The 15,787-nt window shown below is 43.2% G+C and overlaps 1 protein-coding gene and 1 non-coding gene across 3 annotated transcripts in view; both read right to left on the bottom strand.

Moving 5' to 3' along the window:
* LOC102121007 (probable G-protein coupled receptor 75) overlaps positions 1-15,787 on the bottom strand; it is a 185,407-nt gene that overhangs the window by 154,735 nt on the left and 14,885 nt on the right. The window lies entirely within an intron of this gene.
* Positions 11,007-11,106, bottom strand: LOC123568539 (small nucleolar RNA U13). Its single transcript, XR_006691908.2, has one exon. It is a non-coding gene; the product is annotated as a small nucleolar RNA U13 (small nucleolar RNA).

Raw genomic sequence — 15,787 nt, 5'->3', positions numbered from 1 at the left:
GTCGGGGTTTTGTTTTGGGTATTTTTTTTTTCCTGCTTTTTGAAATTTTACCTCTTTTCTTTGAGAGGCTACTAGGTGAGGCTTATAGCCCAGCCCTAGTTTGTTTATTTGTTTGTTTGTTTGTTTACTTATTTGAGAGATGGTCTCACTCTGTTGCCCAGGCTGGAATGCAGTGGCATGGTTATGGCTCACTGCAGCCTTGACCTCTTGGGCTCAAGGGATCCTCCTGCCTCTGCTCCTGGGTAGTGGGACTACAGGCATGCACCAACACACTTGGCTCATTTTTAAACTTTTGTAGAGACAAGATCTCCCTATGTTGCCCAGGCTGGTCTCGAACTTTTGAGCTCAAGCGATCCTACCGCCTTGGCCTCCCAAACTGCTGGGATTATAGGGGTGAGCCTCTGCACTGGCCCCTAGTTTATAATCCTTGATTAAAGGGACATTGGCAACAAACTGTCTCAAAATTGAATAGTTATGCTTCGTGTACTGTCCCCCGTGAGCTATCCCTTTCAATCAGTCTGCTACCCAAAGACCTAACCTGGTTTCTGACAATACTTAAGTACATAAACTTTATGTAGTTAAACTTAGCACATAATCAGGCCAAATTATTGACCCAGCAGCACCAAAGATCTAGCATGAAAGGACTTAAGCTAAACAAGAAAATAAAGCTAAGACTAAATTTTGAATAATTATGTTTTGCAATCAGAGCTTCAAATGAAAATACATATCAGCTTCCCTAGAATGATTTTATTTTTTATTTGATGCTATTTTTAGAAGCGGTGTCTTACTCTTTTGCACAGGCTGGAGTGCAGTGGTGCCATCCCAGCTAACTACGGCTTCAAACTCCTGTGCTCAAGCAATCTTCCAGCCTCACTTTCCCAAGTAGTTGGGACTACAGGTGTGCACCACCACGCTGGACTCCTAGAATGATTTCAAACTCTTCCTAGTGTTGGGCGATTTTATTACCAGTGCCTGCCATGATAGCACGGCTTAGAAGACAATCCATCTCTTTTTTTTTTTTGTCGTTGTTGTTGACCTACTTCATTTCTGACCTGGGCTGATTCACCCTTCTTGAGCAATCTGGTGGTCCCCGGCTCCCAGGAGGTCACCATATTGAAGCCAGCCTTCATGCAGACCACCCCATTGCCATAGCACACTAAGGCCCAGAACTCATGGGCTCAAGCCACCCTCCAGCTGCAGCCTCTTGGGAACTCAAGATGGGCGTCACCATGCTGGCTCTCTTTTTCTCACTTGTTTAGCAGGGGAGGTAAGGAACCCATTGTACACTCAAGAGCATGTTTTACCTCCTATGCTGATAGTCTCAAAAGTGGTTTCAGCAAGCAGGCAAGATGATGCAGTGGGTTGTAGGAAGAACATATTCGAAATTCTATTAGTTTTTAATCTGTGAAAGATGTTAAGCCTCACTAATATATAATATGTGGTACACACAGTAATTCATAAATCAGAAAGTCTTATGTCATAAACAAAACATCCTAAGAGTTGGTGTTACACGTTTGGAGGAATTGATGGGATACCCTTCTTTATTTTTCACTTTCATCCTGTTACAGGATCATAGACTAAAGTAATTACCTTTCAGAAAATGGAATTGTTACTCTAAATGTAAGCATTAAGATCATACCTTGTCCGGGCGTGATGGCTCACGCCTGTAATCCCAGCACTTTGGGAACCCAAAGCAGGCCGATTACTTGAGGTCAGGAGTTCGAGATCAGCCTGGCCAACATAGTAAAACACCGTCTCTGCTAATACAAAAATTAGCCAGGAATGGTGGCGCACGCCTGTAGTCCCAGCTACTCGGGGCTGAGGCAGGAGAATCACTTGAACCTCAGAGGCAGAGGTTGCAGTGAGCCGATATTGCACCACTGCACTCCAGCCTGGGCAACAGAGTGAGTGAGACTCCATCTCCAAAAAAAAAACAAAAAGATTTTACCTTATCAGGTAGATAACCAATCAGAATTATGATGTGGAGGTTAAAAGGTGACTTTCACCAGCCATGGTTATAATCACTGAGGTTCTCGGATCTTGCAAGACTTCTCTTTTAGAAATAATAGAGGAATGCCTTCTGCAGGAGACAGTGGCTCACGCCTGTAATCCCAGCACTTTGGGAGGCCAAGGTGGGCTGATCACCTGAGGTCAGGAGTTCGAGACCAGCCTGACCAATATGGTGAAACTCTTATGGGGCATGCCTGTAATCCCAGCTACTCGGGAGGCTGAGGTAGGAGAATCGCTTGAACCTGGGAGGCAGAGGTTGCGGTGAGCTGAGATCGCGCCATTGCACTCCAGCCTGGGTGACAAGAGCAGCGAAATTCCATCTCAAAAAAAAAAAAAAGAAAGAATATAGTAATGTCTTTTTTACAGTTATGGGGAAGAATGAGCATGTTTTCCTGGTTAACAGCCAGAAGAGCCTACAGTTTGAAGACTACTAGAATTCCACTTTTTAATACATGGAGAAAATAAAGGCAAGCCTGACAGTCTCAAATTAAAGTAGAAAGAAAAGCAAAATAATTAACAAATAAAACACAGAGCTTGAAGTATCTTGCATCCATGGCTATTTGTAATTTTTTTTCTTTTTTGCCACCCACTGTGGTGGCAGTTCCTCTGGAGCCTGAGACAACAGGATTGCTTAAACCCAGGAGTTAGAGGCTGCAGTGAGCCAGTATTATGCCACTGCAGTCCAGCCCGCGTGACAGAGTAAGACCCTGTCTCTAAAAAAAAAAAAAAAAAAGCCGGGCGCGGTGGCTCAAGCCTGTAATCCCAGCACTTTGGGAGGCCGAGGCGGGCGGATCACGAGGTCAGGAGATCGAGACCATCCTGGCTAACACGGTGAAACCCCGTCTCTACTAAAAATACAAAAAGATTAGCTGGGCGTAGTGACGGGCGCCTGTAGTCCCAGCTACTCAGGAGGCTGAGGCAGGAGAATGTCGTGAACCCGGGGGGTGGAGCTTGCAGTGAGCCGAGATCGAGCCACTGCACTCCAGCCTGGGGGACAGAGGAAGACTCCGTCTCAAAAAAAAAAAAAAAAAAAAGTTGAGGCCAAGCGCGTTGGCTCATGCCTGTTATCCCAGCACTCTGGGAGGCAGAGGGGGGCAGATCAGGAGGTCAAGAGATCCAGACCATACTGGCCAACATGGTGAAATCCCATCTCTACTAAAAATACAAAAATTAGCCAGGCATGGTGGCGGGTACCTATAGTCCCAGCTGTTCGGGAGGCTGAGGCAGGAGAATCCCTTGAACCCGGAAGGCGGAGATAGCAGTGAGCTGAGATCGTGCCACTGCACTCTAGCCTGGGTGACAGAGCAAGACTGTCTCAAAAAAACAAAACAAACACTGAACTAACTACTCCATGTGGCTGAGTCAGCATTTGAACCAACTCAGAGTCTACGTTTATAAATGTATGCCATACCGCTTCTCGGCCTTTCAGCTAGATCAAGTATAAATGAGCGCCACACTGCCTTTGCTTCACAGAAACGTCTTCTGCCTCATGCAGAAGACCATTCTCTACTGTCATCTGCCACCTGAGAGAACACATAGACGGGCTCGGCAAAATTCTCTGTAAAATGATTACAGTGATTAATTTTGTCCTGGCAACATATGACACTCATTTTTTCCCATATGTTATTTTTATTATGCTAATGCAATTCAAAAATCTGGCAAATAATTCATTAGTAAGATTAAAATGTCACCTTGGGAATTCTGGCTAGGTTACATGCCAAACCCTCTCTTCTTTGATCATCTTTTGGTGACGGTAAACAATGCAAGCACAATGCCAATTATCTAGATCCAGATCATGCTTATGATTTAAATAACAGAATGATAATTCCTTCATCTTTTATGTATGGCTTTCTGTTTTGGAGTGAAGAACGCATTTTATTTTTGTTTCTCCTCAGACTGTGAATAAAAGTGACCCTCAACAAACACTTGCTGAATAAATGAATGAACCCTGATCTTCTCTTAACCCACACCTTATCAAATCTTCCTCAACCACTCCAATTTTCCCTAGTACTTTTTAAAAAAAAAACAAAACTAATCCCTCTGTTCACTCTCAACACTCCTTATTTTTCAGTGTTTTGTGCTTTGAGGGGGAAAAAAAAATATGTTCTTCAGTTTTCAATGGTCAGGAAAGAAAAAGGAACCATTTTTATTGTTTTGTTTCATCCGTGTTCCTTTTCTCTTGGATTCCATACAGCATCATGTAATCAAATTTTTGCTGCCTTGCACTGATTTCTCACAGTCTCATATGTTGCTTCTCCAAACTAACGAGAAAGCAGCGTCTGTGTCTCCCTCCTCTGTGGCATACCCACCCCGCTCCATGAACTGAAAGCATTCCAATTCTGAGGCACTCTGAACTCTTCCATAAAAAGTGGCTATTTTCATGGCCTCTTCGCGAAATGTAATTCTGTCTTCTCTTTCCTCAAGTAATCTTAATAAAACTAGTTTTTAAAATTTCTTTGACAAACATTGTTGCTAAAGCCAAACAAATGATCCACAAGCTTTCATAAGCCCTAATGTGACATAACTCTGAGGCATTTACACAGGTTATGAAACTTGTCCTAGTACATTGGCCTCAGAAGACAGGCATAAAGCACTCTTTGTGAACTGCTTAGCTTTGTAAGGTCTATCTGGCACCTGAACAAGCGACATTTTGCAAAACATCAGGCTATGCATGAAAATTCGGATTCCCACACTGAGAGTCCATTGAGAGATCTCCCACTCATTAGCATGCTACAAGGCCGCTGAAGGATCAGGAAGATGTCAAAAGGGCAAACCTTCACAGAAATGGAACTCAGAGAAACAAACTGAACTGAACTTAGCATCAGCCAAGTGTACACACAAAAAAAACCAAAACGTGTTTATTGGGATGAGAAGAAGGAAATTCACTAATTTGTCCATATGCAACTAAGTGTTATTTTTCGTTTGGTAAAATTAATTGCAAAGGCAGCCAGATGCAGTGGCTCCTGCCTGTAATCCCAGCACTTTGGGAGGCCAAGGTGGACAGATGGCTTGAGCTCAGCAGTTCGAGACCAGTCTGAGCAACATGGCAAAACTCCATCTCTACAAAAAAATACAAAAATTAGCCAGAGGTGGTGGCACACATCTGTGGTCCCAGCTACTTGGGAGGCTGAGTCAGAAGGTTTGCTTGAGCTGCAGAGGTCAAGGCTGCAGTGAACTGTGATCATGCCACTGCACTCCAGCCTAGGCAACAGAGTGAGATTCTGTCTCAAAACATACAAATAAAAATAATCTCCAAGGCATTAGACCTAAAGTGATTGTCTGTCAAACTATCTCTAAGGGAAAGTAACATTTCCCTCAATATCCTTTATTCAAATTGTCCTATGCTTTAAAATAATTGGTACCCCCTCTCCTCTCTTTGCAAGAACCAGTTGTCCCTTTTTTCCTTTAATTCTTTTGTGGTTGCTGAAGAGTTTTATTTCGTCTTCAGGCAGTATAATGAGCCAAGGAATTCCAATGAGAATGAATGCAGGTTGTCTGGCAGCTGCTGGGCAGCCAGGGCTGTCCCTGGGAAAAGATGCCCTCTGAGCTGGCTGACGGTTCCCTTAACTGAGTAAACAGTCAGGAAGAGGGCCTTGCAGTCCTAAGTCAGAACCCAGGTCCCCTTTCACTAAAGTCCTGCGGAAAATCATCCTGGGAAAATAGACAGTCATACAAAAAATAAACATGAGGAAATTATAAGCCAGCCAGATATTGATTTGGGTTGACATCACTTCCATGGATCACTTCATCCATCCATTTATTTATTGATCCATTTATTCAACAATTATTCACTGAAAGCCCACAAGGGACAAGGACTGATAGGTACTAGGGGTAGGGTGCTAAACAAAACAGACAGTCTTGGCTCCATTCGAGCTGTATTCTAGTGGGGAGACAGCTAGTAAACAGTGAAGTGTAACTTGTAGACTGAACTGTGTCCCCCTCCAAATTCATATGGCGAAACTCTAAATGCAACCGTGACTATGTTTGAAGACAGAGTCTTTCCAGGAAGTAATCAAGGTTAAGTGAGGTCATAAGAGTGAGGCCCTTATGATGGGATTTGTGCTCTTTACAAGAAAAGACACCAAAGAGCTGGCTTCCTCTCTTCCTCTGTACCATGTAAGGACACGGAAAGAAGGTGGCCTTCTAAAAGCCAGAGAGTCCCTCACCAGAAACCAAACCTGACAGCACCTTGGACTTCCAGCCTCCAGAACCATGAGAAAATTGATTTCCATTGTTTAAGCAACGCAGTGTGTGGTATTACTGTGTTATGCCCACCTGAGCAGACTAATACAATAACATAATATTAGAAAATGATCAGAACTATTAAGGAAATCATGTAAGGTAGAGGGACAGATAGATAGGCAGTGGCAGAATGGAAAATGGCACTGAGTATGGGGACCAGAAAAGGCCACTGGGGAAGACCATTCGAGATGGAAATATTTCAGGGGCAATTCTCTGACATGGGGACAAAAATGCGGCATGTGAAAAACAGCCAGAAAGTCTCTGCAGCCTGAGCACATTGGGCAGGGTAGGAATGAAAGTAAACAGAGACAGAGGAAACCAGGGACCAGTTCATTCTGGCTACACAGGCCATGGCAAAGACTTCAGATTTTGTTCTAAGTGGAATAGAAAGCTACTGGAAGTCTGTAAGCAGGACAGTGACATATATGATTTACCTTAAAAGGATCACTATTACATAGGAAAGAGACTGTAGGAGAGAAGGACTGGAAGCTGGAAAACAATGATGAGGTTGGTTTAATTTTCCAGGTAAAAGATGATGGGGACATGGGCTAGTGGGGTGGGGATGGAAGAGGTGAGAAATTGTTGGATTTAAGAGTCTATTTTTAAAATAATTCAGGATCTGTCAATAGGTTGGACATGGTGTGCAAGAGAAAGAAAAGAGTCAAGGACGCCAAACTGAGCTGTGCAGCTGGGTTACTGCAGTGCTTTTTACAGAGATGATAAAACGGTAGGAGGAGTTCGTGTGGTAGAGAACAGAGTTGAGTCAAGGGTTGTTTTGCACATGTTACATTTTGGGATGCCTGTTAGACACACAAGTGGAAATGTTAAATAGGCAACTTGATAGAGCAGCATGGAGTGAAGGGAAAGATCAGGACTGGAAATAGAAAAGTGAGTGTCATTAGCATTTAAACAAAGTTGAAAGCAGAAGGCTGAGTATTATCGTAATTACTACCAGCACCTGCTTCTCAATTTACAGATCCTTCTTTAGGGATGCAGGAGGGGATGAAAAGCTATTTTCCAATCTTCCTGTTCCACCTTTTCCTTCTCTAACCCCTCAAGATTACCCCATCCAGCTTCAAGCGGCCACTGTCTGCTATTCCTGGAAGTGACTTTGCCTGTCCCGCCCTTCACCGCATTTGGGCCAGTGCAGCCGGACTGGGGCACATGGGAGCACATGCTCTGGGCATCTGCTAAGGCAGAGTCTTCCCAGTGCTGGAGCTTGGCTGCTCTGCCCGTGGTTCCAAACTAAATCTAGGCCTGACCTCTCTAAAGCCTGGACCCCTGACAAAGGCAAGTCTTTTCCCAGCAGCTTGCCTGCCACTCCTCTCACCATTCCACAAGGCCTTAATGTCTTTTTTGTTGTTTTTTGTTGTTTTTGAGACAGAGTCTCGCCCTATTGCCCAGGCTGGAGTGCAGTGGTGTGATCTCGGCTCACCGCAACCTCTGCCTCCCCTCTTCAAGTGATTCTCCTGCCTCAGCCTCCCAAGTAGCTGGGATTACAGGCACACCACCACACTGGCTGATTTTGGTATTTTTAGTAGAGACGGGTATTCACCATGTTGGCCAGGCTGGTCTCTAACTCCTGACCTCAGGTGATCCACCTGCCTGGGCCTCCCAAAGTGCTGGGATTACAGGCCTGAGCCACCACGCCTGGCCAAGGCCTTAAAGTTTTCACTGACTTGGATTTTTCCTCAACTGCGGTAGGAGAACAGTGAGGCAAGTCTCTTTTAAGATAACCATGGTCGGCCGGGCGCGGTGGCTCAAGCCTGTAATCCCAGCACTTTGGGAGGCCGAGACGGGCGGATCATGAGGTCAGGAGATCGAGACCATCCTGGCTAACCCGGTGAAACTCCGTCTCTACTAAAAAATACAAAAAACTAGCCGGGCGAGGTGGCGGGCGCCTGTAGTCCCAGCTACTCGGGAGGCTGAGGCAGGAGAATGGCGTGAACCCGGGAGGCGGAGCTTGCAGTGAGCTGAGATCCGGCCACTGCACTCCAGCCTGGGCGACAGAGCGAGACTCCGTCTCAAAAAAAAAAAAAAAAAAAAAAAAAAAAAGATAACCATGGTCATCTTGCATTAATGAAAAAAAACAAAACAAAACAAAACAAAAAACCTGCTTTTAGTGAATATAGGAGAAAAACTGTGTGTCTGAGAGATTGAAAGATCCCATTACAGCCTTCATCCTCATTACTTTATATGTTGCCACTGATCTGTGAATGACAAGAGTGGCCTCGAAAGCGGGGGCTCTGTAAACTGACCTGGCTGGATTATGGAGTGTCATTTAAGTAAGAGCTGTTATCACAAGTCAGATATGGAGGGGACCCTGAGACTGCAACACCCAAGAGGAGATACTGGTGGGCTAGACTAGAGGTCTTCCAACTGAACGGTGAGTACCATGGATACAAATAAGAGAGTGGTTTATAGTTGCTCACTTTTCATGCTCCTAAAACTGACCTGTCTGAGAAATATACCTCTTCCTACATCAGAAAAGAATTCCCACCTTGAATCTTACTAGGGTGCATTGCTCCTGGATATAAAAAGCTACTAACTAAGGAACTATGAAAAATATTAGTTTCAAATCTCTAAATTATTTATGAATGAACCATGATTTTGTGTCTTCCCCAGCGTACACACACAACATATCACCAAGTCTGAAATGTGCATTTTTTTCACATTGTAAAAAATTCTCAGGCCGGGTGCGGTGGCTCAAGCCTGTAATCCCAGCACTTTGGGAGGCCGAGACGGGCGGATCACGAGGTCAGGAGATCGAGACCATCCTGGCTAACACGGTGAAACCCCGTCTCTACTAAAAAATACAAAAAACTAGCTGGGCGAGGTGGCCGGCGCCTGTAGTCCCAGCTACTCGGGAGGCTGAGGCAGGAGAATGGCGTAAACCCGGGAGGCGGAGCTTGCAGTGAGCCGAGATCGCGCCACTGCACTCCAGCCTGGGTGACAGAGCCAGACTCTGTCTCAAAAAAAAAAAAAAAAAAAAAAAAAAAAATTCTCTGAAATTGATATATCTTCCCACCATGTGAGCTCAATAGCTATTGCTATTACCTGCACGTGCGCAGTATCAAGAACACCACATTTGGCTGAGTGCTGTGGCCCACACCTGTCATCCCAGCACTTTGGGAGGCCGAGGCAGGAGGATCACTTGAGTCCAGGAATTCAAGACCAGCCTGGGCAACATGGTGAAACCCCATCTACAAAAAATACAAAAATTAGGAGGGTGTGGAGGTGCCCACCTGTAGTCCCAGCTACTCGGGAAGCTGAGATGGAAGGATCACTTGAGGCTTAGGTTGTAGGGAGCTGAGATTGCATCACTGCACTCCAGCCTGGGCAACTGAGCAAGACTCTGTCTCAAACAGACAAACAAAAAATCCAAAACAACCAAAAACCAAAACATTATTATTTGTAGATGACATTTTTAGAAAACATTACAAAACAGTTTCCTCTGTCAAGTAGATAACATTTTTTTTCTACATAATAACCCCAAAACATGTGTTAGATAAATTATTAAAAATAAGAGAGTTTAGTCAAGTGGCTAGATATAAAATTGATTTACATAAAATATTGCACTTCTATGCCTCAGCAAAAAACAAACATTAATTTAAGAAAAGAAATAATCTGCCCTTGCGCAGTGGCTCACACCTGTAATCCCAGCACTTTGGAAAGCTGAGGTGGGTGGATCACTTGCAGTCAGGAGTTTGAGACCAGCCTGGCCAACATGGCGAAACCCTGTCCCTACTAAAAATACAAAATTAACCCGGTGTGGTAGTGCACACCTGTAATCCTAGCTACTTGGGAGGCTGAGGCAGGAGAATTGGATGAATCTGGGAGGCAGAAGTTGCAGTGAGCAGAGATGGTGCCACTGGACTCCAGCCTGGGTGACAAAGCAAAACTCCATCTCAAAAAAAAAAAGAAAAAGAAAATATAGGATATTTGAATGACCTCTAGAAAGAAGCATTTCTTTTTAAATTATTTTTTATGACAAATCATAATTGTATAAATTTATTGGGTACAATGGGATGTTTTGATACACATACAAAATATGGAATGATTAATCACACTAATGAATATATCCATCAGTTCACTTACTTATATTTTACGGTGAGAAGTATTTCTTCAGTAAGTTGCAAAGAGATCATATAAGATACAATTATTATTTCAACTTTATGTATAAGAATCTGAAACTTAGAGTAATTAAATTTGTCCAGAGTCACCCAAGCCAGCATTCAAACCCCGGAAATGCAGTATGTGGGCTGTCATTCTTAACCTCAATGCTGTACAGGCATTTTGTGCATGTTCCATACATCAATTTCCTTTTCCCCCTCTTTTAATTTTTATTATTTACTTATTCATGTCAGATGGGTAATGTGCCCACGTTGTAACAAGATTTGATGTGGTTTGGCTGTGTGTCCCCATCAAAATCTCATGTTGAATCATAATTCCTAGTGTTGGGGAAGTGACCCGGTAGAGGTGATTGGATTATGGGGGCGATTTCCTCATTCCGTTCTCGTGATAATGAGTGAGTTCTCATGAGATCTTATAGTTTAAAAGTGTGTGGCACTTCCCTCCTCGCTTCCTCTCTCTCTCTCTCCTGCCACCATGTGGAGAAGGTGCTTCCTCCCCTTCCCCTTCTGCCATGATGGTAAGTTTCCTGAGGCCTCCCAGTCATGCTCCTGTTAAGCCTGCAGAACCCTGAGTCAATTAAACCTCTCGTCTTCATAAATTATCCAGTCCCAGGTAGTTCTTTACAGCTGTGTGAAAACAGACTAATATAGGTTTGAAGGAGGCACATCTCAAACATGCGTGTGAAAACCCAATCATCACACTTACGAACTACAAAAGGATCTCCCCATCTCCCTTCTCTTCTTAATCAAGCCTTCCCTTTTTCTCACTCTGAATAAACTGTTCCCTACTTTGCACTCCAGTAGCAGCCTATACGTCCCTGTAGCATTTACTTTATACCTCGCATTATTTTCTCGGGTTTCTCTACATATACATGGGTACATACATAGAGTAGGTCTGGAAAGATAGCCAAGAAGTGTCCACAATGTAGATGATATTATTATTATTAAATTGAGCAGTTTGGGTAAGAGGTTGATGATAATAACAACGCTCTGATTTCGTTAACAATAAATATTTCAACTTCACAATATGCTCTAATACATAAAACGTCTTAAAAACTTCAAAGAGCTGATAAAAGAGTGAAAAATTACAAGACAAAAATATAAGCCTAGGCAACATGGTGAAACCCAGTCTCTACAAAACATATGAAAAATTAGCTGGCCATGGTGGCGCACACGTGTGGTAACAACTACTTGAGAGGCTGAGGTGGCAGGCTCACTTGAGCCAGGATCACACCACTGCACTCCAGCCTGGGCGACAGAGTGAGAATCTGTCTCAAACAAAAAGGAAAGGGGAGGGGAAAGAAAGGGAAGGGAAGGGGAGCAGGGGGAGGGGAGGAGGAAGAAAGGAAAGGAAAAGAAAAGAAAGGGGAAGAAAGGAAAGGAAAAGAAAGGAAAAAGGAAAGAAAAGGAGAAGAAAGGAGAAAGGAAAAGGGAGGGGAGGGGAAAGGAGGGGAAGGGAGGGGAGGAGAGGAGGGGAGGGGAGGGGAGAAGAGGGGAGAGGAGAGGACTCTAAGGAGAGGACTCCAAGAGGTAAGTGAAGGATGGTAGACACTTTTGCCCTGAAGGTGTTTGCCAACGTTAGAGAAATTGCGCTTCAGTTTTGATGACTGAAGCTTCTTAAAAGGAGACCCACTTTCCTTAAAACTAAGACTCCAAAGTGCTACATCCTCAAGGTAATGGTAAAGAAGAAATAAATCCATCCCACTCCTCTCTACCTCATGTCCAGGGAACATCAGGAAAAGTTGTCCTTGATATAAACAGAGAAATGGAAAAAATTATCTCTTAGAGGTTATAATCGCAAACTTAGTGCCTTGTAGATAGTAACCTATATACCCACATCACCTAAGTAGTTCAGAAGAACTCTAAGCTCAGTTTAAAGTGGTCCTGAACTGGTAATACATTTAGGCACCTAGAAGAGGCAAATGCAAGTTCTTTCTGGAGGAATGTACCTTCACTTAAGGCAGTGCTATCAACCGGGGTGAAAATTTTCACCAAAAAATTTTAAGGAAAATTAGCAACTCACAGTAAAAGTAAACACAGAATCAAGGAAACAAGGCACGATGAAGGACTACCAGCAAAAATAATTGACAAAAGTCCTATTTTATGAAAATCAAATATTACAATAGGATTATTAGTCATTTTAGAAAACTATCCTTGCACTAAATAAAAAATAAATGATGCACTTTCTTTTCTTTCTTTTTTTTTTTTTTTGAGATGGAACTTTGCTCTTGTTGCCCTGGCTGGAGTGCAATGGCGCGATCTCAGCTCACCGCAACCTCCGCCTCCCGGGTTCAAGCGACTCTCTTGCCTTAGCCTCCCAAGTAGCTGGGATTACAGGCATTCGGCACCACGCCCAGCTAATTTTGTATTTTTAGGAGAGATGGGGTTTCTCTCCATGTTGGTCAGGCTGGTCTCAAACTCCTGACATCAGATGACCCACCCATCCGGCCTCAGCCTCCCAAAGTGCTGGGATTACAGGTGTGAGCCACCACACTTTTAATTATATGTAGAAACTGGAAACTCTAAAAATATAACCTAACAGGTGTTTTTTTTGTTTTGTTTTCTGTTTTTTGGGTTTTTTTTTAGACAGAGTCTTGCTCTGTTGCCCAGTCTGGAGTGCAGTGGTGCAATCCCAGCTCACTGCAACCTCCGCCTCCTGAGATCAAGTGATTCTCCTGCCTCAGCCTCCCAAGTAGCTGGGATTACAGGCGCATGCCACCATGCCTGGCTAATTTTGCATTTTTAGTAAAGATGGGGTTTCACCATGTTAGTCAGCCTTGGCTTCCCAAAGTGCTGGGATTACAAGTGTGAGCCACCACACCTGGCCAACAGGTTTTTTTTTAACATGAGAAAATTTCTCAAAATGAAAAATATAGTAATCATAATTAAAATTGATAATTTGATAATCAATTTTAACAGAATAGATTCAGAAGAAGGGAGAATTGATGAACTAGAAGATAGGGTGGACGGAGTTATTCAAAGTACAACAAAGAAAGCAAGAGATGAAAAAAATGAAAGCCAGGTTAAGGAGAGAGTAGAGAGAATGGGACAGAAGCAATATTTGAAGAGATTAATGGCGGAGAATTGTCCACAGTTGATGAAAGACACCAAGCCATAAATTTGAGAAGTCCAACAAATCCCAAGATAAATTAAAAAAATACACATCTATTAAAACTATAGAACACCAAAGACAAAAATATAATAAAAGTAGCCAGAAGGTGGGATATGGAATGGGGTAGCAGCATGCAGTCAAATAAGCAGCATGCAGTCAAACAGCTATTTTTTTTTTTTTTTTTTTTTGAGATGGAGTCTCACTCTTTCACCCAGGCTAGAGTGCAGTGGCACGATCTCGGCTCACTGCCACCTCCACCTCCTGAGATCAAACGATTATCCTGCCTCAGCCTCCGAAGTAACTGAGATTACAGGCACCCATCACCACGCCCAGCTAATTTTTGTATTTTTAGATGAGACGGGGTTTCACCATGTTGGCCAGGCTGGTCTCGAACACCTGACCTCAGGTGATTCACCCACCTTGGCCTCCCAAAGTGCTGGGATTACAGGAATGAGCCACTGCACCTGGCCAAACAGTTGAGTTTGTAATAGCAACAGTGAAAGTCAGAAGACAATGGAATAATACTTTCCTTCTTTTTTTTTTTTAACGAAGCACTAACCAAGAAGTAGGGAATACACTACTACACTAAAAGATAAAACACAAAGTCTTTACTCAGAAAAAAATTATTGTAAGAATGAAGGCAATGGGAGGTTGAGGCTGCAGTGAGCTGTGATTGCACCATTGCATTCCAGGGTGCCAGAATGAGACCCTGTCTCAAATAAAATAAAATAAAATAAAATAAAATAAAATAAAATAAAATAAAGAATGATGGCAAAATAAAAATGTTACCAGAAAACAAACAGAGATCATTCACTAACAGAAAAGAAACATTAAAGGAAATTCTAAACGACACATTAAGACAGAAGGAAATGGAACCAAATGAAAGGTCTGAGATGCAAGAAAGAATAGTAAGGAAGAAATATAAGCCAGGCACTTTGGTTAATGCCTATAATCCCAGCATTTTGGAAGGCTTGAGGTGGGAGGACTGCTTGAGCCCAGGAGTTCAAGATCAGCCTGGGCAACAGAGAGAAACTATGTCTCTACAGAAAAATTAGCCAGGCCTGGTGGCATACTCCTGTAGTCCCTGCTACTCAGGAGACTGAGGTGGGAGGATCACTTGAGCCCAGGAGGTGGAGGCCGCAGTGAGCCAAGATCGCACCACAGCACCCCAGTCTGGTGACAGAGCAAGACCTAATCTCTTTGAAAAGAAGAGAGAAAGAGAGAGAGAGAGGAAGGAAGGGAGGGAGGGAGGGAGGAAAATAAGCTAGATGGGGGCCATGGAGGTCAGAAGTCAGAATCCACTAAGGAGTATGTAATAACTTACCTGCTGAATCAAAACAATTGAAAATTTATTTAAAAATTTTAAGGGCCGAGCATGATGACTCATGGCTGTAATCTCTGCACTTTGTGAGGCCAAAATGGGATTGCTTGAGCCCAGGAGTTTGAGACCAGCCTGGGCAACATAGGGAGACCCCACCTCTACTTAAAAAAAAAAAAAAAAAAAATATTAGCCCAGGCACGGTGGGGCGTGCCTATAGTCCCAGCTACTTGGGAGGCTAAGACAGGAAAATCGCTTCAGCCCACAAGGATGAGGCTGCAGTGAGCCATCACTGTGCCACTGCACTCCAACCTGGGTGACAGAGTGACCTGTCTCAAAAAAAAAATAAAATTTTTAAGAAATGTGATAATATATGGGTAAATATCAATGAGTAGGCCAAGTGTGGCGGCTCACACCTGTAATCCCAGCACTTTGGGAGGCTGACCACTTGAGCCCAGGAATTTGAGACCAGCCTGGGCAACACGATGAAACTCTGCCTCTACAAAAACAACAACAAAAACAACAAAAATTTGCTGGACATGGTGGCCTGTGCGGGTAGTTCCAGCTACTCAGGAGCCTGAGGTGGGAGGATTGCTTAATTTGGGGAGGTGGAGGTGGAGGCTGCAGTGAGCAGAGATGCCATTGCACTCCAGAGTGAGACTCTGTCTCAGAAAAAAAAAAAAGATATTGACCACACAATAACTGTAATATCTTGTCAGGTTCAAAATAAAAACAGATGAGAATTAAAAATGGCAAAAACAACAAAAGTTGAATGGAGCTAAATAGAGCTTAAATGGTGTATAACATTGTTAGTTTATTACACTGGGACTCAGCATTTCTATTTCATTGAGCGTTTTCTTTTGGTCTATTAATTTACTCAGTTTTCTTTATTTCTGCTAACATGTAAAAGAAAGCTTATTTGCTGTGAGGTATATAAAATTATGTATATACACCTCAATATTAATTCTATTT

The sequence above is a fragment of the Macaca fascicularis genome, chromosome 13, assembly GCF_037993035.2.
Source record: "Macaca fascicularis isolate 582-1 chromosome 13, T2T-MFA8v1.1".
Lineage (NCBI taxonomy): Eukaryota > Metazoa > Chordata > Mammalia > Primates > Cercopithecidae > Macaca > Macaca fascicularis.
Note: the sequence above shows the minus strand (reverse complement) of the source record. Positions and strands in the feature narration are given on the sequence as shown.